This window comes from Pseudorca crassidens, chromosome 7 (genome assembly GCF_039906515.1).
Source record: "Pseudorca crassidens isolate mPseCra1 chromosome 7, mPseCra1.hap1, whole genome shotgun sequence".
NCBI classification, from domain to species: Eukaryota; Metazoa; Chordata; class Mammalia; order Artiodactyla; family Delphinidae; genus Pseudorca; species Pseudorca crassidens.
In genome coordinates, this window is record NC_090302.1 from 61,850,899 (window position 1) to 61,872,633 (window position 21,735).

At 37.8% G+C, this 21,735-nt stretch overlaps 1 long non-coding RNA gene across 1 annotated transcript in view; it reads right to left on the bottom strand.

The window, feature by feature from the left end:
* Window positions 1–21,735, bottom strand: part of LOC137227839 (uncharacterized) — a 406,963-nt gene that overhangs the window by 227,887 nt on the left and 157,341 nt on the right. The window contains exon 4 of the long non-coding RNA XR_010945021.1: window positions 7,052–7,172. This is a non-coding gene — a long non-coding RNA (uncharacterized lncRNA). The remainder of the gene's footprint in view (window positions 1–7,051; window positions 7,173–21,735) is intronic.

A 21,735-nucleotide genomic window follows, 5' to 3' on the forward strand; every position in this document is an offset into this window, starting at 1 on the left:
GATAAGCAAAAGGATATACTGTATAGCTCAGTAAATTATGCCCATTATCTTGCAAGAAACTACAATGGGATATAATTTACAAAAATACTGAATCACTATGCTGGACTCTTGAAATTAACACAGTATTGTAAATCAACTATACTTCAATTTAAAATTACAGTTAAAATTAATATTTCAAATTTATAGAGATATTTTGTTATAATTTCTTGAAATATTCTCTTCTTCTCCCCACCCACATGAGTATGTAACTAACCAAATGGAAACTGAAGAGCTCTACAACCATTTCTAAAATACAACTACTTTTTAAAAAGCAGTTTAAAAACTGATAAATTTCCAAAGGTTCTATTATTTTGTTCTCTATTAATGTGATTTTAAATGTGACTATGAATTTTATCTATGTGCAACATGAATGCGAAATATCTATATAAGAGTTAAATGGATGAAAATACTTGTTAACCCGATCATTAGGCTTCCTGCAGTTAATACAGAATTACACTTGGCCATTGGAATTGACTTAAATGTTCAAAAAAAAGTTGTTTCTGATTCTACTGACCTTTCTACTGTGTTTTATCTTTATTCAAATCAAAAGGATACTGTGGAACAAGAAAAAAATTACAAGGATATAGGACCAGCCTCTGACCATTACTACCGTATATCTACAATTGAATTTGCATCACAGCAATACCATCGAGTAACTATGGAGGTCACAATAGATGAGTGACAACAGTTTTGTAGCTCAGTTTGCTCATCATTACCATGGGATGTAGAGTGTCAATTACCATTTCAGTGCTTACTGGGTGCTGGCTACCTGTTAAGTAGTTTTAGAGTTTGAATAGGTGGCAGGACAGTGTACTATATGAGCATACAAGTGATCCAAGTGGCAGAGACAAGGAGAGTTTGATGCAGGATTCACATATGTACATAACGTGTCTGCCATTTAGTCACTTTGTCATCTTACACAAATCACAGAATCGCTCTAAGTGCCATGCCTTCCCTTAACATGGGGCAATAACAGTAAACCTTAGCTCACAATGCTGTTAAGAGGATAAGAAGCAGTTAATGGAAAAGCATTGTCAATTATAGATAAAATATATGTCTTGTCTTTTGGGGAGGGTACTTTTTAGGTAATCCCATTGTTTAAAAATACATGGACACTGTATACATACAGTAGGAATTCTGATTATAATACAATTACAGAGAATACAAAAGAACACAGCAATAGAGAATAAAGAAACTTTCACTGTTTAATATTTTCAGTGCAGTTAATCTATATTATGCGTAAAGTTGTAATTAGAGAGTGCTTATATGAAAATAATTACCATTATAGGGACTTCACTTGAATCTTCAGGATCTGCCAACTAATTAGCTCATTCCAAAGACAAAATGATAATGTAACATTACCCACTTTCAGAAACTGACCCTTGCCACCTAGACAATTAAGTATTCGTGAAAAGTATGATCTTGCTACATTCCATTAAATGCCAAATAAACAAACTGAAGCGAGAAAAACATTTTACAAGTAGTTAGCTAATTTGAACACACTTTCTGATATTATTCACAAAAGCATTTAGTCTGTATTTTTTCTCTTAAATCCCGTGGTAATGATTAAAATTTAGTTTCTTATTTTATCTCCCTTAATAATAATTCCAAATTCCCAAGCATACGTACTTTTTCAATTAAAAATATTAATCAAATTAGATACATTTCATTACTAGCCAAGTGAAATCAACTAGTATTTAATAAGTATTCATACATAGAGTGCACTAGGTCTCCAAGCGGATAAATAAAAGGAATAAACTATAAATTCTTGTCTCAAAGGGTGACAAGAATGAGTGTGGGCTATAATCTGAAAATAAGCTAAGAAAGTTTTATAAGGGAAAATTACCAAGTCAGTACCTAGAGAATAGATATGCAGAGACTATGATGAATCCATTATCAATTGGAGGCAAAAAAAAACACAGGATTTACTGAGAATGATGTTAGACTGATTTAACGACTTTGGGAAAGGCAATAATGGGAGGTGTAACACAATAGGTTGCTTGGGACAAGATTGTTTAGACTTTGGAATGCTAGGTTTAGGAGTTTTAATTTGATGTTTTCCATTTCTCTAAATGGAAAGTCACTTAAATTTTCTGAGGATAAATTTTTTATCAGAGTAATAATGAAAAAACAAAAATGGAAAGGTCAGTTAAACTGGAGGGGGTTTTTTTCCTTTTTTTTTAATGTGGGCAAAACATAACTAATGTAACTACAGTGGTATTAGAAGAAAGGAAAGAGAATATGTATGTGAGAAACCCTGAAGAAATAGAGTCATTAGGAGTTTAGAATGGAAGAGTTAAGAGAGAAGACAGAATTAGCTATCAAAATAGAAAAGCTTTTAACTCCAGGCAGCTTTGAGAATTGGAATATTAAGAAGATGAACTCCTCTGAGTGTGCAGGGGGAAGTATTTTTAAAGCCTGTTGAACTTGAAGAAGCAGAATATTTAAGTGGAAATATCTGAGGAATCACTGCAAATTGGGAAATGCAGAGTAAAACTCCAGAAAAGCTAGCAAAGAGAATATTCTCCAGGAGAAACCTGAGGAATATTTATACATTATACATGAGAATTTTGAGAAGAAGCATCAAGGCGAGTTATATATTATGAGATTTAGAGGAAGCAGTATTTTTAAAACGAATGAAATGACCCATTGTGTTGCCCTCTACAGTGAAGCCAAAGAAGGTGGGACAAAGAGGAGAAAACTGACTATTGGAAAGTCTATGTTGATAGAATAAGTTCAGAGAAGTAGGGAAGAAAACCAGATAAAAAGGAGTTAAGAAATTAGTACTTGGTGAGCAACTGGAGGCAGCAAATCATGTACCATGCTTTCTAGAATGTTTACAATTCAAGATTTAACTAATCAGACAATCCTTGAAAGAGTTCTATCTAGCCAGAAAACAGAGTTGTCTTTGAAGCTTAGAGTACTGCACACATTAGGGTGACTGGAAAGTAAAATATTGTGAGGGGGTCACTGAGAATTTACGACACTGGTACAAAATGAGACTAAACAGGAAGTCATGACCTTAGAAGTATTGCTAAGAAATTATAACTTTCCCTCGAGTAGAAAGAATTACAGGACCCTAAGCAGGGGAGTGCTATTTATCTCAGTCAGTCACAAGATTAGCCAAGCTATTCCCTTAAGTTTACGCAAAAGGAGAAAGGCAGAGAAAATGAACACAGTCAATTGTCAATCATGGGACAAAAATCTATGTCTGTTTCTTCTAGTTTTGAAATTTCTGAAGCCTCCAAGGATGGGAATTATGAAACTCATAAATACCCTGAATTTTAGGTTTATGTTATAGCCTGCCTCTAAGTTAAAAAAAAAAAAAAAAAAAAGTCTGGGTGATCTCTTAAGTTAAAGTAAGAGCAACTGTAAAAACGGTGGGAATGATTATTCATCGTACAAGGGACTTTATTTAGATCTGAGGCGTAAACCAGTATGACTCTGAGCAAGCCAATGGGCACAAAAAGGAAGGATGCTCAACAGAAAGGGCAGCATAGAACACAGAGGCTCAAGGGAATTCCTCCCTGCATTTGAAGATATTGAATAATCTCTCCACAGCAGTAGAAAAAAATCCTCTCGCTGGAAAACAGCATGAATAAAAAATGACTGACTACGGTGCAAAGTAACCAGTCACTGGGGAATGATTTGCCTATATTACTAGCTTACAAAAATGGGCAAAATAAAATATAATCTTACACTCACTTATTTCATTTGTTAGCACTTTCTGAAGAAGCACTTTAAATCCTGACGTGTATCAAGAATAAATACATCAATGTAGCTGTGCTATACATTTTATTGAATCCTATATGATGTACCAACACCCATAATTTTCAAGAATTACCACCCAGAGGGGAAAATCATCAGTTGTGAAAATAAACACTTTTAAAAATTACTGTGGGCTGGTTATTAGGGACAAACTTTCCTAAAATAAATGATGCACACTTCAAATTCATGACCCAAAACTGTTGCTCTTCTTAGCTGTGAGATGGGCACCCACCAGCAGGTGTGTGTTAGGAGAAAGATACCTTTTTAAAGATCTGTTAATTTAACTTATGTAAATTAATTGGTAATCGTGTACAATTTTACCATTTGGACGGCTTTATTCACTGAAAAGTCAGGTGTTGAAATACATTTAAAGATTTGTTTTTCTGTTCTCTGCTGGTGTGATGTGGGCAGATTCTCACTTGTTAATTATATTGTGTATAAAAAGTAGAAAAACTAAATTGAAAGAAATAAAATATTCTATATGTATTTTTTGCATGGAAGCTTATGCCCACAAAGAAATACGGCACTTGCTGTCACAAACTAGCTCTGTGCTAATCGCAACCCCACAGTCACAAATTATTATGACAGAATTACTTCCTTTTTCAAATGCTGCTTTCTACTGTAATAAAATCTCTTATTACTCTACTGTCAGTATTCATAATTATGCAATAGCTACTTAAAGACACCTACCCAGAAACCCTCTAGAAAATTATAACAAACCTTGACTCGTCATTTCAGAGAGCCAACATCCCAAGATAAAGTACTGACACCACTTAATGAACAATTCAGAATTGCTTATTTTTCAAACTATGCATGGTCGCAAATTCCAGCTTTAGAACTATTCTTACACCAGTACCCTGCTGTTATAACACTAAGTTAAAAGACTAAATTTCAACTCACCAGTTACTCCTAAAATTTATAATGATGTGTGCTCGTGAGAAACTGTGATTTCACAATTACTATTTCATAGACCTGATTCCTCAAACATGTTAGACATATAGAAGTTTACATCTCTTTGAAAAAACATTATGAATCTGCATCTTTTCTATGGATTTTAAACATCAAAATATACTTTTAAAATTCCTATTCTGATTTACATTTGGCATACTAAATATTGAATAATTTATAAATATATATAAAGTTATCAAATTAGATATCTTTCTATACCTATTTCCAGATTCTAGTATTCTTGAGAACCCTGACCTACTAACACTGTCTGTCTAAGCAACCCAGTTTTATGAGAAAGTGGATTAGTTAGTACCCAATGAAGTGGAATATGAAGGGTGACTTCTCTGAGATTTATTTGGTCTGCTATGTTAACATAGAAAGCTCCACAGATGGGAGCTGCATTGTGAGTTCAAGAATATTAACCAAGTCATATTATAAATTATACATCTTTACATTCCTATGTTATTTAGGCCTTATCGCCCACATTCATTTTAGAGGTCAAGAAATTTTATACAAGAGTTTATTTATAAATAAATAGTGTCAGACATGTATGAGACTTTGGACAAAAATTGAGTCAAAGAAAAATAGGGCCTATTTTGTTGAAGTTTAATGATCACAACAGATATTTATTAATCCAACCAATGCAGAATAATACAATTAGATAGTTGATTCTTTGAAGCAATGTATACGGAGCTATGAGAGCTAAAGCAAAGGGGTCTGATCTAGTTTCAGGGCACATGGCGTTTAAGTGGAGAAATGATATGTGAGCAGGAATTAAACTGATAAAGGGATGAAGTGGGGTGAAATTCTCAGCAGAGGGATGAGCAGGCCAAATAGACTGAGCCTGACGGACATGCTGAGTATAATCTAGTGCAGGCAGTATAGGTAGTAAGGAGAAGAATATTTGTAGATGAGCCTGAGACATCCATAGGGTCTTAGATGTCAAGAAGGCTAGGATCTTTGAGCTTTAACCTAATAACTGGCAAATGATTTTAAATGGGAAGGTAACATGACTAACTATAGCCACCTTTATGAAGATCATTGTGAATGCAGAAGTAAGTGGATTGGATAAGGAGGGCTGGGGTTGAGAAGGGATCATCTATAATTTTGTCAGTAAGAATGCTTAGGTGATCGTTACAGTAGAGTGACAATCTTGCCTAACCACATCGTTTTCTTCATTTCTCCAAGCTCTGAACACTGAATGACTCACGTCTCAGTAGCCTCTTTTCTTCTTTATGTATGCTTACTATCTAGATGCACTCACATCTCATGGTTTAAAAATCATACATCATGATATCTCCCAAATTTGCGCCTAATCCATCAGCAAATCATATCCCCGATAAACACACAATCCAACCTTGTTTTGCCATCTCCACTCAACACCGTGGTCCAAGTCACTAATTCCTCTAACTTAGAACAGTTTGATAGCTCCTTAATTAATCTCATTTTTGTCTACATTTCACCACTAAAGTGTATTTCAACAACAAAAACAAAAACAAATTATCTTATATCTTTTCCCATCTCAAAAACCCTCCGGTACATTTGAAATACATTCCAAATAAAATCTAATATCCCTACTCTGGCACATTCTGTTTTCCACAAGGGCCTGCAATATTTACCATTTCACATGATCTTCGGGATCTTGCCACTTCTCCACTAAGAAACTAAATCCGTATCTCTACCTCCTTGACTCCAGATGGCTCAATGACTGGTTTGACCAAAAGAATAAGGCAGAAATGATGCTGTGCCAGTTCTAGAAATAGCCCTTACCTAACTCAGCAGCTTCCTCTCCCTGCTTCTTGGAATGCTCGATTTTAAAACTCCTGTTCTTCAAACACTCCTTTTAAACCCAGGCCCCATCTTACAGTTAGTTCACGACACATGAATAAGCCACACATAATAAGGCTGTTTGTTTGAAAGTCCTAGATAAGCATCTAAGCATTAGCCTACACCAGCCCAGACAAGTGACATCTACATACAGCTCAGATGAACTTCTGAATGAGTACAGGCCCACCTGACATCTGAGTAAACACACATAAGAAACGATGAGCATGAATACCACCTCCTAAAAAATGGTGATGTAGGAGAATCCAGCTTCCCTGTCTCCCCACAAAGATCAATGATTGGACAGCTACCCAGGAACAAAAACTCCAGGCAACCTCTAGAGTTCACTTTGGAAGTTTTAGCACAGAAGAGAAAGAAGGCAACTTCATTTTACCTGCAGCCTCCCATCCCCCAAGCCATCATTGTTCAGTGCCAATAAGGAATTTCCCAGCTTGAAAGATTTTTCTCTCACCAGAAAAAGAAGAGGTGGGTGAGCGATCAGCCTCTCCAGCCTCATATGCAGGGCACTATACGAAGGTTCAGCTTCGGTTTCACTCCACTCAGACCAGCAAAGCTGAGATGCATGCAGACAGCTAGGGACAAGGAAGAAAAGCACAGGCTGTTAGCAGACATGCAGTGGGAGCTATTATAATTCATATAGACCTTCTCTGCAGACAAACTCAGCAGATTTTTCCTCTGAGGGAGTCAATGGCCAGCACCGCCTCGTGGTCCCACTGCAAAACTCACCCCCTTTTGCCCCACAGTTACCTGCATTTACTGGTATCAGCTACCCAAGTACATAAACTCTCCCTTGCCACCACCACCCCTGCCAGAGCCCAGGACCCACACTGGCAGCCATCCAAGTTTTCTATAGCTGTGTAAGTATAACATGCCAGCTGAGTTCCTTCCCACACCACTACCCCTCTAAACTGAAAGCCACTTTTGTAGCCAGTTCAGGCTTCTGCGGCTGTGCAAGTACAAGATACCAGCCTAGCGCCCCACCCTCTGGCTGACCCCTACATCACCAATGCAGCCTCATGTCTGTGCTTGGGTCTAGCCCCTCCTGCTATGTACCCACATGCCACCCACCTGATACCTGTCATTGGTCTCCACTGTAGTGTGCACACACAGGGGAGTGGGTGTAGCCACAGAAGAGCACCCTAACTGTAAGCCCACAGTTGGCACTGGTCCTCCATCACTATGAGTATGTCTAAAACTAGCCCCTGCTGCTACAGAGGCACTTGCAGCTGACATCCACAGCTGAGTGTGTGAACACCATTTGCTTTGGCTACCATCACTGCCTGCCTTTGTCCCTTGTTACTGGACCTGGAGGTGCCACTTAGAATCACAACAGCTCTTACAGCTACTGTGGATCCTCTGCAGTACTGGCCAAGAACCACATAGCTGTTGATACTGTGAAACACAGTGGCCAGAGCTGAAGAAATATCATGCCTCCCTGAAATCACTGCTACCATACATCCCTGAACACTTCATTCTGCACCAGTAGACCCAGGGTCACATCATCATCTATCATGCTCCTACCCATAGGTAAAAGGCTTCCTTTACTAAAGTCAGTCCATAAAGTCTGGAAAAGGTGAATGCTTCTTCAAATGCACAGAAGCCTATGCAAGTCTACAGGGACCCAAAAGAATCAGGGAAATATGTCTCTGCCAAAGTAATAGAGTAAGCCCCCAGGAATTGGCACCAAAGAAAAGAAGAATCAGAAATTGCCTGACAAAGAATTCAAACTAATTGCTATACAAATGATCAGAAAGCTATAAGAGAACACATATAAACAATTTAACAATATCAGAAAAACAATACAAGAACAAATTGAGAAGTTCAGCAAAGAGGTAGAAAACAAAAAAGAAACAAACAGAAGTTTTGGAGTTGAAGATACAATGAGTGAAGTGAAGAATTTAACAGAGAGCGTCAACAGCAGACTTGAACAAGCAGAAGAGAGAATTAGTGAGCTTGAAGACAGATCAACCAAAGTTACCCAATCAGGCGAGCAAAAGAAAAATAATAAAAAGCAATGAAGAAAGTCTACATACTAATGGAATACTACAAAAAGAAATTATGTATGCATCATTGGAGTCCCAGAAGGAGAAGAGAGGAGAAAGCAGTAGAAAGCCTATTTAAAGAAATAACTGCTGAGAACTTTTTAAATCTGGGAAGAGATTTGGACATACAAGTTCATGAACTAATAGGTAAACTCATAATTTCAATCCATAACAATTTTCATCAAAATATATAATAAAACTGTCTAAAACAAAAGACAAAGAATTTTAAAAACAGCAAAATAGGAAAAAAACAAAACAAAGCAAAACCTCTTTCATAAAAGGCAACCCTCTTAAGGCTACCAGCAGATTACTCAGCAGAGACCTCGCAGGCCAGGTGAGTATGGGATGATATAATCAAAGTACTAAGACAAAGAAACTACCAACCAAGAATACTTTACCCAGAGAAACTGTCTTTCAGAATTGAAGGCAAAGGGAAGAATTTCCCTAATTAAAAAAAGTGTTGAGGGAATTCAACACCACTAAACCTGCCTTACAAGGAATGCAGAGAGGAATTCTTCAAGCTGAATCAAAAGCATGCTAATTAATTACATTGAAATATAGGAAAATATACAACACACTGGTAAAGGTAAGCATATAGTCAAATTCAGAATACCCCAATACTCTAATATGGTGGTTTGACAACTAATTAACTTTGGTATAAAGGTTAGAGGACAAAAGTATAATAAATAGCTATAGCTTCTACAATTTGTTAATGGATTACATAATATAAAAAGAGGTATGGTGATATCAAAAACATCAAGGGGGGAACAGAAGGATGGAGGATTTGAATGCAATTGAAGTTAAATTGTTACCAGCAGGAAACATAATGAGAATATATATATACACAAATACATATACATATATGTTTTATGTAAGCCTCATGGGAACCACAAAGCAAAAATCTACCATAGATATGCCGAAGATAAATAGAAAATAATCAAAGCAGACCACTAAGGAAAATCATCAATTTAAAAAGGAAAAAGAGCCATGGAACTGCAAAACAGCTAGAAAGCAATAAGATGGCATTAGTAAGCCCTTATAAGTAATTACTCTAAATGTTAATGGATTGAATTCTTCAGTCAAATGGCATAGAGTGGCTGGATAGATTTAAAAAACAAACAAGGAAATAAACAAAAAACAAAAAAACAAGATGCAAACTTTGAACTGGCTACAAGAGATGCACTTCTGCTTTAAGGACACACATAACTCAAAGTGAAGGGTTGTTAATAGATATTCCATTAAAGTAAAAACTAAAAGAGAGAAGGGTTAGCTATACTTATACTGGACAAAATGGACTTTAAGCCAACAATGGTAACGAGACAAAAGTGGTCATTATATAAAGAAAAGGAGGTCAATTTATCAAGAAGATAAAACAATCATAGATATATATGCACTGAACATGAGAGCAACTACATATACTAAGCAAATAGTAATAGACTTGAAAAGACAAACAGCCAAAAATAATAGTAGGGGACTTCAATACTCAACTTCCAGCAATGAAAAAATCATCCAGACAGAAAATCAACAAGGAACCTAGGACTTGGACAATACTTCAGAACAAATAAAACTAATAGACATATACAGAACACTTCATCCCAGAGTAGCAGAATACACATTCTTCCCCAGCACACACATAACCTTCTTCAGGACTAATCACAGATCATAAACCAAATCCTAGCAAATTTCAGAAGATTGAAAACATACTAAGAGTCTTTTCTGACCACAAAGATGTAAAACTAGAAGCCAGTAACAGAAAAAGTTTGGAAAATTTACAAATATATGGAGATTAAACAACATGCTACTGAAGAACCAATGAGTCAAAGAAGAAATAAAAAGGGTAATCAAAAAATATCTTGAAACAAATGAAAATGGAAGCAGAACATATCAAAACCTGTGGGATAATGCAAAAGCAGTTCTAACAGGGAAGTTTACAGCAATAAACACCTACATTAACAAGAAAGATAACAAATAAACAATCCCACACCAAAAGGAACTAGAGGAAAAATGAATAAAGACCAAAGTTAGCAGAAGAAAGGATATAACAAAGACTTGAGCATAAATACATGAAATAGAGACCAAAAAACAACAGAAAACATCAACAAGCTAAAAAACTGGTTTTCTTAGAGGTAAAATTGACAAAACTTTAGCTAGACTAATTTAGAAAAAATAAAATCAGAAACGAAAGAGAAGATGTAACAATGATTCCATAGAAATACAAAGGATCATGAGAGACTATTATAAATAATTATACACCAACAAACTTGATAACCCAGAAGAAATCAATACATTACTAGAAACATATACCTACCAAGATGAAATCATGAAGAAATAGAAAACATGAACAGACAAATTATGTGCAAGGGGATGAATCAGTAATCAAAAAACCTCCCAAAAGACGAAAGAAAACTAGAAAACTAGATGGTTTCACTGGTGAATTCTATCAAATATTTAAAGAAGAATTAATGTCAATTCCTTCCAATTACTTCAAAAAAAAAAAACAACTGAAGAGTAAATGACACTTCCAAATTCATTTTATGAGGCCTGTATTACCCCGATATTAAAGACAGATAAGGACACTACAGGAAAAGAACATTACAAACCAATATGCCTGGCAAAAATAAATGTAAAAATTCTCAACAAAATATTAGCTAAGTGATTTCAACAGCACATTAAAGGATCATTTATCATAATAAAGTGGGATGCAACCCTGAGATTCAAGACTGGTTCAACATCCACAAATCAATATATGGTACACACCACATTAACAGAAGAAAGATAAAAATAATATGATCATCTTAACAGAGGTAGAAAAATCATTTGACAAAACATAACATCCCTTCAAGATAAAAATGTTTAACAAACTGGATATAGAAGAAACATACCTCAACACATTAAGTGCCATATATGCCAAACCTAAAGCCAACACAATGCTTAATAGTGAAAGCTTCAAAGCTTTTCCTCTACAGTCAGGAACAAGACACAGATGCCCATTCTCACCATTCCTATTCAACATAGTGCTGGATATTCTAGCCAGAGAAATCGGGCAAGATAAAGAAATAAAAGGCATCCGAAGAGGAAAGGAAGAAGTAAAATTATCTTTGTTTGCAGACAGAAAATCCTAAACACTTCCCCAAAAAACTGCTAGAACTAATCAATATATTCAGTAAAGTTGCAGGATACAAAATTAACATACAGAAAAGAGTTGCATTTCTATACGCTAACAACTTGACATTGGTCTTTGCAGAAATTTCCTCATTAAGACACCAAAAGCACAAACAGCAAAAGCAAAAATAAATAGCCAGGATTACATAAAACTAAAAAGCTTCTGCACTGCAAAAGAAACAACCAAGAAAATGAGAAGGCAATGTATGGAATGGGAGAAAATATTTCCAAACCTTCTATCTGATAAGGAATTAATATCCAAAATACATGAAGAACTCAAAAACAACAACAGCAACAAACAAATAGCTCCATTAAAAAATGGGCAGAGGGGCTTCCCTGGTGGCACAGTGGTTGAGAGTCTGCCTGCAGATGCAGGGGCCATGGGTTCGTGCCCCGGTCCGGGAAGATACCACATGCTGCGGAGCGGCTGGGCCCGTGAGCCATGGCCGCTGAGCCTGCGCGTCCGGTGCCTGTGCTCTGCAACGGGAGAGGCCTCAACAGTGAGAGGCCCGTGTACCGCAAAAAAAAAAAAAAAAAAAAAAAAAAAAGGGCAGAGGAAGCAAATAGTTTTCTAAAGAAGACATATGGTACAAGAAAAGGTGTTCAGCATCACTAATCATCAGGGAAATGCAAATCAAAACTACAATGACTACAATGACCTATAGAGTGAAGTAAGTCAGAAAGAGAAAAACAAATACCATATGCTAACACACAAATATGGAATCTAAAAAAAAAAAACAAACTGGTTCTGATGAACCTAGGGGCAGGACAGGAATAGAGACGCAGGCGTAGAGAATGGACTTGAGGACATGGGAAGGGGGAAGGGTAAGCTGGAACGAAGTGAGAAAGTGGCATGGACACATATACACTACCAAATGTAAAATAGATAGCTAGTGGGAAGCAGCCACAGAGCACAGGGAGATCAGCTTGGTGCTTTGTGACCACCTAGAGGGGTGGAATAGGGAGGGTGGGAGGGAGACTCAAGAGGGAGGGGATATGGGGATATATGTATATATATAGCTGATTCACTTTGTTATACAGCAGAAACTAACACAACATTGTAAAGCAATTATACTCCAATAAAGATGTTAAAAAAAAAAACCTACAATGACCTGTCACTTCACACCTGTTAGAATAGCTATCATCCCAAAGACAAAAAATAGTGTCAGTTAGAGTGTGAAGATAAAAGAAGACTTGTGTAACACTGGTAGGAACGAAAATTGTTACAGCCACTATGGAATACAGAATGGATGTTCCTGAAAAAGTTAAAAATAAAAATATCAAACCACCCAGCAATCCCACTTCTGGGTATATATCCAAAGGAACTGAAATCAGGATCTCATAGAGATAATGTACCCCCATATTCACCGCAGCATTATTCGCAATAGCCAAGATATGAAAATGTGTCTGTCAATGAATGAATGAATGAAGAAAATGTGGTATACTCATACACAATAGGATATTATTGAGCCACGAGAAAAGGAAATCCCACCATTTATGACAACTTGAATGAAACTTGAGGGCATTAAGTGAAATGAGTCAGAGAAAGACAAATACCATATGATATCACATATGTGGAATCTAAAAAAGCTAAACTCGGAGAAACAGAGGATGGTTCCCAGGACTAAGTGTGGGGGGAAATGGGAAGATATTGTTCAAAGAGTACAAACTTCCACTTACAAGATTAAGTTTTGAGATGTAACGTACAGCATTGTGATTACAGCTAAGAATACTGTATTATACGCCTGAATGTTGTTAACAGAGTAAATCTTAAGTATCTTACAAAAAAGAAATGGTAATTATGTGATGGCTGGAAGTGTTAGGTAGTGCTTTGATGGTAATTATTTTGTAATAGTATAATATCAAATCAACTTATTTTATATCTTAAACTTACTCAATGTGACCTGTCAATTATACCTCCATACTGGCAAAAGTATTCTACCCCCAACTGAATCAGTCCACAGAACAAAAGAAATTAATAATTATTTTAGGTGATTTAATACATATCAATGGATAAAACAATATTTACTATGATCTACAAAACCTTACTTGATACGGTCCATACCTCCATGATTTCAACTTCTACCACTGTTCTCACTCACCCAGTTCCAACCATGCCGGCCCCTTAACATTCCTTGGACTTGTCTAGCATACTCTTACCTCAGGACCTTGATGTTCTTTTCTAATTATAATGCTCTTGTTTCATAGAGTAGTCTGTATGGCTGGCATCTTCATTCCCTTTATTGATCTGTTCAGACGTCATCTTATTAAAGAATTCTTCCTTGACTGTCCTACAAAGAGTAGGCCCACTTCTCCCCAGCACACATTTTGCTTCTTGATTTGGTTTATTCTTCTTTACAGCATTTATTATTGTATCTCATACTATGTTTTTACATGTTTGCTTTAATTATTTATCTTTCTCAACAAAAATGCAAGTGCTATAAAGGCAGGACCACTTTTTCCACCCAAGTTTTTACTACTGCAGCTCCAGCACCTAAAATTGTAGCTGGCAGATCAATACTTGTTTTTTATTAGTGAATTAAAAAACTAATGGATGATGGATTGATAAATGAATATGAATCCCATAGGAAAAAAACACCAAATTGCCTTACTATATATATAAGAGCAGAAATTATTAATTTAGAGAACACAAAAGGAGGATCCCAGGTTTGGAAAAAGGATCATTTTCTCTAAATGTTGAATATAAAGCTCTTGTAGGACATCTAATAGTAAGTTAACAATTGGAAATAAGTGTCTCAGAGGATATCTCTTCTCAAAGCCTAGTAAAGTCTAGGCTTTTATATACATGTGCAGTATATAGATATAGAGATTTAAGGCATTGCTACAGAAAATTTTTCTACGCGTGGCATCTTAGTCTATTTGGGTTGCTACAGCAAGAATACCATAGACTGGGTAGCTTATAAGTAACAGAAATTTACTTCTCACAGTTCTGGAGGCTGGGAAATCCAACATCAAGTCACCAGCAGTTTAACATCCCATGAGGGCCTGCTCTCATGGGCAGTCTTCTTCTAGATGTGTCCTCACATGAGGGAGGAGAATGAGGTAGCTCTCCAGAGTCTCTTTTACAAAGGTACTAGTGCAATTCACGAGGGTTTTGCCCTCGTGATCTAATCGCTTCCCAAAGGCCCCACCTCCAAACACCACCACAATGGGTATTAGGTTTCAGCATATGAATTCTGGGGCAACACAGTCTATTGAAAGAGGAAAATAGAGTTAAGAGAAGGCAGCCTAGAATGCAATACGGAGAGGAAAAATGTTTATCGTTTCTAAGTCTTAAATTATGCCAATCCTTGCTATTTACAGGTGTTGTTGTATCAGTTTGTCACATGTCACTGAGGTTATATATTTAACGAAAGAAATATATGTCTGCTTATAAAAAGAATATCAGGCATGGAGTAAAGATCTCTGCACTTCAAAATACTCTTATTTGTCATTCGATTTTTGATTCAATCATGTAGCTTCTCATGGTTTTACTTTGACTTTCAAGGCTTCTTTTTCTCTTAGCTTAATTTCTGGCTCTTTACCTTCAGGTGCCTCCAATGCTAGGCTATTAGTTGAAACCAAAATCCATTTGCTGAGAGCTGGACTTTGACCAAAAAGCCACAAGTTTTGGCTTGACAATTGTAGCTGCATTCACTCTGTTGCTAGGAAAATCAGGAGAAACAAAAAGTGATGCAAGATGCTTCCAAGGTTCTGTCTCTTACAATTCCTTTATGAAAACAAAGTCCTCATCTGTTTGTTGTTACTGTTTTTTGTTCAGTCAGTATTGTGTTCTTATGTTGAAGGAACTCTTCTTTCTCTTGAGAAGTCAAAACAAATGTTCTTGAAAGTGTTATTTTAGATTTGTTTTTGCTGTTTTATGCCATAATGGTCTATTTTGTCATGATTTTTTTTTCTTGCTGTGCTTTTTGACTTTTAGTATTCTGGGGATTTTAGGGGAGAAGCAAAATATATACTATAAAGTTGTCTTACCAATCCGGACGCGCAGGCTCAGCGGCCATGGCTCACGGGCCCAGCCGCTCTGCGGCATGTGGGATCTTCCCGGACTGGGGCACGAATCCGTGTCCCCTGCATCGGCAGGTGGACTCTCAACCACTGCGCCACCAGGGAAGCCCTGGATAGTTCTTATTGTAATGTTTCATAAGAGGTTTATTGCCTGCTGTAAGCTTTTAAAGATGCCATGATTTTTGTGGACTTCAGTTACAGAACTGTTAGATAAGGTTTAAAGAGTCAGAAAAAAGGTCTATAATTGTACAGTTCTTGATTACATTCCTTTAATACAAAGTTCCTCGTTCTCTTTAGTGAAATTAGTGCTTAATACGTAAGATGTTAAAGTGATTCTAGTACCAATTACAATGTTTGTGAAGGTATGAGCTTCCCCACACCAAGCAATGTTCAGACACCAGCTGGGTTTCCCAAAATTCAACTCAGTTCTAACACTATTGGCCCTGAGGTAGCATTGCATTCCACAGAGGAAGGGCTCCACCCAAAAAGACCACCCTCCACTTCAAACTTCAAATGCAAGCCCAGGTTGTTACCTGTACTTCTGACTGACTGGCTATAAATCACAGATTGCCATGACCCCCTCCTTGGGTTCCCCTCCTTGCAGCTCACAAATCTCAGGAAATCTGTTTATTAATTAGATTATCAGTTGATTTCAAAGGATATTAGAGGATACGAATCAACGGCCAGATAGAGAGATACATGGGTGAGGTCCTGAACAAAGGAGCTTCTGTCCTCATAAAACCTGAGGCCCAGAAAGATGGCACCTGGAAGTATTCTGTTTCCCCAACTTAGAAGCTCCCAGAACCCTGTCTCTAACTCAGGAGCAGCCAGATGGAATAAATGTTTAGGGCAAAATTATGGGGAAAGGACAATGAGTTTCAATGCTCTCTCCAGGCAAGCCACTCTCCCTGTTATCTCCACAGGTTCACCAACACAGAAGCTCTCCAAAGCCTCTGCTTTCTGATTTTCTATGGAAGCTTCATCACATAGCCATGATTGATTAAATCATTGGCCCTTGGCCAATAATTCAACCTCCAGCCCCTCTCCCTTCCCTCAAGGAGGTCTTGGGGTGGGACTAAAAGTTCCAACCTCTAGTCACACGGTTGGTTTTCCTGGCAACCAGTTCCCATCCTCAAGTGGGGCCCAAAAGCCACCTCACTGACATAACAAATGACACTTTTATTGAAAGCAGCTCTTTTGCCCCTTTCCTGTTTGCCCATTTCTGTTCCCCTCTTTCCTTAAAAGAACCTAATGATACGGATGAGATCACTAAGCAATTGAAACTAACTCCTGACTTATGCGCTCCTGAATGTACACCATGCCCTGTCTAACCTGTTGATTCTTTTCCTAGATAAAATGAAGAGTGAAGAATTAAGCAGTTAAAAAATGACTAGCTCTCTACCCTCAACAGCCCCCCTAAGTGATCCTGCAGGCAGATCATGTAGGCAAGATAATATCTGAAGAAAGAGTCAGCCAGTCTGCACTCAATGGAGCATGATGCAGAACCCAACCTCCTGCCTTGATGATTCACTGAGATTCTTCCCGTGCCCCATTTTTCCTTTTAATAACTGTCATAGCGAGGGCTTCCCTGGTGGCGCGGTGGTTGAGAGTCCGCCTGCCGATGCAGGGGACACGGGTTCGTGCCCCGGTCCGGGAAGATCCCACGTACTGCGGAGCGGCTGGGCCCGTGAGCCGTGGCCGCTGAGCCTGCGCGTCCAGAGCCTGTGCTCTGCAGCGGGAGGGGCCACAGCAGTGAGAAGCCCGCTTACCGCAAAAAAAAAAAAAAAAAAACTGTCATGGCTGAGCAGACTCTTCAGGGCTGGTCTCTGGACCCGAGTCCACCTTCTCCCCAGATTGCTGGGTTTTCTGATTAAAGATTAAAACACCTTTCCTCTCTACCTATACTTGTCTCTCGAATTATTGGCTTATGAGCTGAGAGCAGCCAAACCTGGGTTCAGTTACATTATTACTCTCTCACTTAGGAAATCTCAAGTGTTTCAGGAGCTGTGAGCCAGGAACTGTGGATGAAGATCAAATATACATGAGAAATATATCTTTGGTCATCTGAAAGGCAAATATGCATTTCTTATAAATCACAGATGCCAAATGATTTCTATTGCTTTGTGTAGTAATTAATATCTAAACGAAAAATATAGTGGAGGCAACATGAATTTGGGAATTAGGTGGACCTGAATTAGCATCCCCCATAGCCATGCCTTGTTTGTTTCTTGAAGCCTTCAAATAATGTTTTTATATGCAAGGACACAGAACTGTGCATTAAAATGAGAATCAGTGAGGCATACAGTTTTCCTTGAGAGAGGAAGGTCATGGGTTTTTCTTTTAACAGGGATTCAGGGTAATCATCCTGAGCCAGAAAGGACTCCACTGGTTTCCCCTCTTCTTTGAGTTTGAGAGGACAGGTCTGTAGTACAGAAGTATGTGCACCACAGGGTTGGTTTGGCAGGCAAGACATTTGCTATTTCTGAAGCATATATGTTGCTTTCTGTTTCTAACACACCAGAGGCTCTTCTCAATGCCAAAATTTCTCCTTTGTCAAGCTCCATAGGAAACTCATGTAGTCCATGCTCAAAAGACATCTAATAAAAAGCTATGAAGCTGCTATTGACTTCACATCTCCACTGGAGGAAAAAAAAATTATTACAGAATGTCAGGCCAGTCTTAAAAAGTTATGCTTATGCTATTACAAAGGGCTGAGAATTCAGGTTTTAAAATATCCTTCTGGGTATGGTAGCCCTGTGAGAGAATGAAAAATGCCATTGAAGAAAGGTTACTAGTTCTTTCTTGCTTTTCTAATCCCTTTATACTTCTCCTGAAACATATTATCATGCTGTTGTTGAGATCTTCTGGCTGGGTGTGGATTTCATTTAATGGTTTCCCATCAGCCATCCCAACCTCAAGAAAAAAAAAGTGAATGGGCTTCCATTTTTTGTGTGTGTGTGTGTGTGTGTGTGTGTGGGGAGCGGGCCTCTCACTGTTGTGGCCTCTCCCGTTGCAGAGCACAGGCTCTGGACACGCAGGCTCAGCGGCCATGGCTCACGGGCCCAGCCACTCCGCAGCATGTGGTATCTTCCCGGACCGGGGCACGAACCCGTGTCCCCTGCATCGGCAGGCGGACTCTCAACCACTGCGCCACTAGGGAAGCCTGGGCTTCCATTTTAAAACAAACAAACAAAAAACCTACAACTGGAAACACATTCATTGTTGCTAGTCCACTTACACAAACTCCGGAAATGTTAGAGCTTTACTGTGAAGAAATCTTAGTACTCATCAGCCAGATCTTATGAAAGCAGTAAGTAAAAGTTGACGAACTGTTTACTGCGGCCGTATTTCTCCAATTAACAGTATTGTATAGATGTATTTTATATTAATTTACAGGAAGAGCTGCTACAATAAAAATACCCCAAAATGTTGAGTTTCAAATGAGATGGAAATTTATTTCTCTCTCCTGAAAGAGTCCATGGTTCGTAGCCTACTGTGGCAGAGGGGCCTGGCAACATGAGATCATGCAGGGACCCACAGCCCTTCTTGCTTCTCCTCTGCCTTTGCCCGGGGTGTTAGATGTGTCTGTAGGGTTGAAGCTGAAAGCCTCTAGGACTGGTTCCCAATACTCAGGGTAGGGAAAGGAATAACAGAGGAAACATGTATATATACATAAAGGTTACGTTTTTAGGGGGGAAAGCTTGCCACCCCAAAATGTCTCTTTGGTATGCAGCTTATTTCGAGTTGACAACAATCAAAATCCAAAACACCTAGAAAATTTGACCTTCCCCTTAACTGCCTTAAAGACTGTAAATAGAGAACCTGTTCCAGGAAGGGAGCTATCACCATAGATAACTATAGTAGGATTCAGGTGTGTAGACAGGGAGGCACCTAGCAAAGTCTATTAAAATTCCTCTCTGTGTCCCACTAACTCTGCAGGGACCAGCAAACATTTGTTTACCAAACATTTGCTTTTCCATCTTCATGTGAAATACCTTCCTCCCCTTTAAAGTCCCAAACCACTTCCCCAACATCCTCTTTTGTCTTGAGCTGAAGATGGTATTTAAGGTGAGGGGTTCAGTCCTTTTGACAAGTTACTCAGATTTCCTGGGTCTCTCCCATATACACATGTTATTAAACTTTCATTTGATGTTTATCTTGTGAATCTGTCTCATGTCAATTTAGTTTTAGATCAGTGAGAAACACCAGAAGGGTAGGGGAAAATGTCTTCCTCCCTGACACCCTCATCACTGTTGCCCACGCCCCACTAGCTCTAACTTATTCACATTTCCTCAGCAAGGTACAAAGGAGTCTGAGCAGTGAAGTCTCTGGTGGACAGGCACATTCTCAGCTAAATCTTGATCAGGGAATGAGGAAGAAATGTCATATTACTAAAAAGAAAAAGGTGAGAATGGATATGGAGAGATTTAATAATCTTTGCTGTAATATGATCAGAGAATTTCCCCTAGGAAATATAATTGCTATCTTAGGAATATTTAGTTGTGGAATATCAAGTTATACTACTCTGGAATGTTGAAAGAGGCAAACTTTTGGACTAGTGGGCTTACAGATTATATGGGCTTGATATGCTTCTTACCAAGTCTCCTCTTACACACACACACACACACACACACATACCAGCAGGTTTGTACTAATGTAATTAAAGAAAAATAAAGAACATATGTACAATTTCATTCAGAATTTAAACAAATGGTGTTGTTGATGGAGCGGAATTTAAAAGTATATCCTCAAAACACATATCACATCCAACTACAGTCTTATGAAGCAGAACAGACATCCAAAAATAAAACAGGAAAAGATTCTGATACCCCTAATATATGACATTCGACTGTAACCTTAAACCAGAATAGTTGTCAAGAAGAAAATAAGACTATGACACTTTGCCTCAAGTGCGAAGAAGTTATCATTTTATCCAATCAGAGCTATGAGCTCTGTCCCCAAACTTTGTGAACAGCTTTTTCCTCACTGGCATTGGGACACTGCCAACATACATCACTGCAAGAAGTAGGCATATGCAGTGCTTCTTTATTCCCTGAAATGCTTACATATCTTAGGGAATGCACTGTGAAAAGTGCTGAGACTAAGCTTACAATGCTGAGTGTGGAGGGGCTCATGAACTGTAGTGCTGAAATGACAATTTCAAACTAGATCCTACCCTCTAGTTTAATCAAAAATACAAGAAGAGAAGAGAAAATGAGACTTCAGGCCAGTAGAACAAATCAAATGACTCTGAACAAAATTTACATACTGACCTATAAGAAAGAACTTTGTACATCAGCCTAACCATCTTATTGAAATTTGGAAGGAGGAAGTTGTTCAAACATGGATGGTGGTGACTACACACATGTACTACTTTTGCACTAGACTGATATTCTGAACTCAAAAATGAAAACAGAAACACCAACATGCTTATGAACAGAAACTACAGAAAAGGGGACAATGCCTTGATGAGCTTGAGGATGTTCATATCTTTGAGAAAATTCTCTATAAATATGATTAGGGAGCTATGAAGAAAGAACACCTTGAAATAAAAGCAGAGATGAAATGACAGCTGACTATTGGAAGGAAAGGGGAGTGAAGGGAGAAAAAAAGACGGAGAAGGAAAACTTAAAATATAAAATAAACATGAAAATCTTATATGGAAGCAATGAAAGTTTGAGGTAAATAAAGGTTTTTATTTTGGAGAACACATTCAGTAATTTCACTTGTACTGCACAGGAAAGTTTAAGATGAGAAGAAAATAATAGATGAATGATTAAGAAAGTAATAGACATTTTATTTAAGATGATTGAAATTCTAAGAATTATAAGTTTTCAGCTGAAGAAATCATAACAGGAATACAGCCAACAATCACAAATAATAACCACTAACATGTATGAATCAT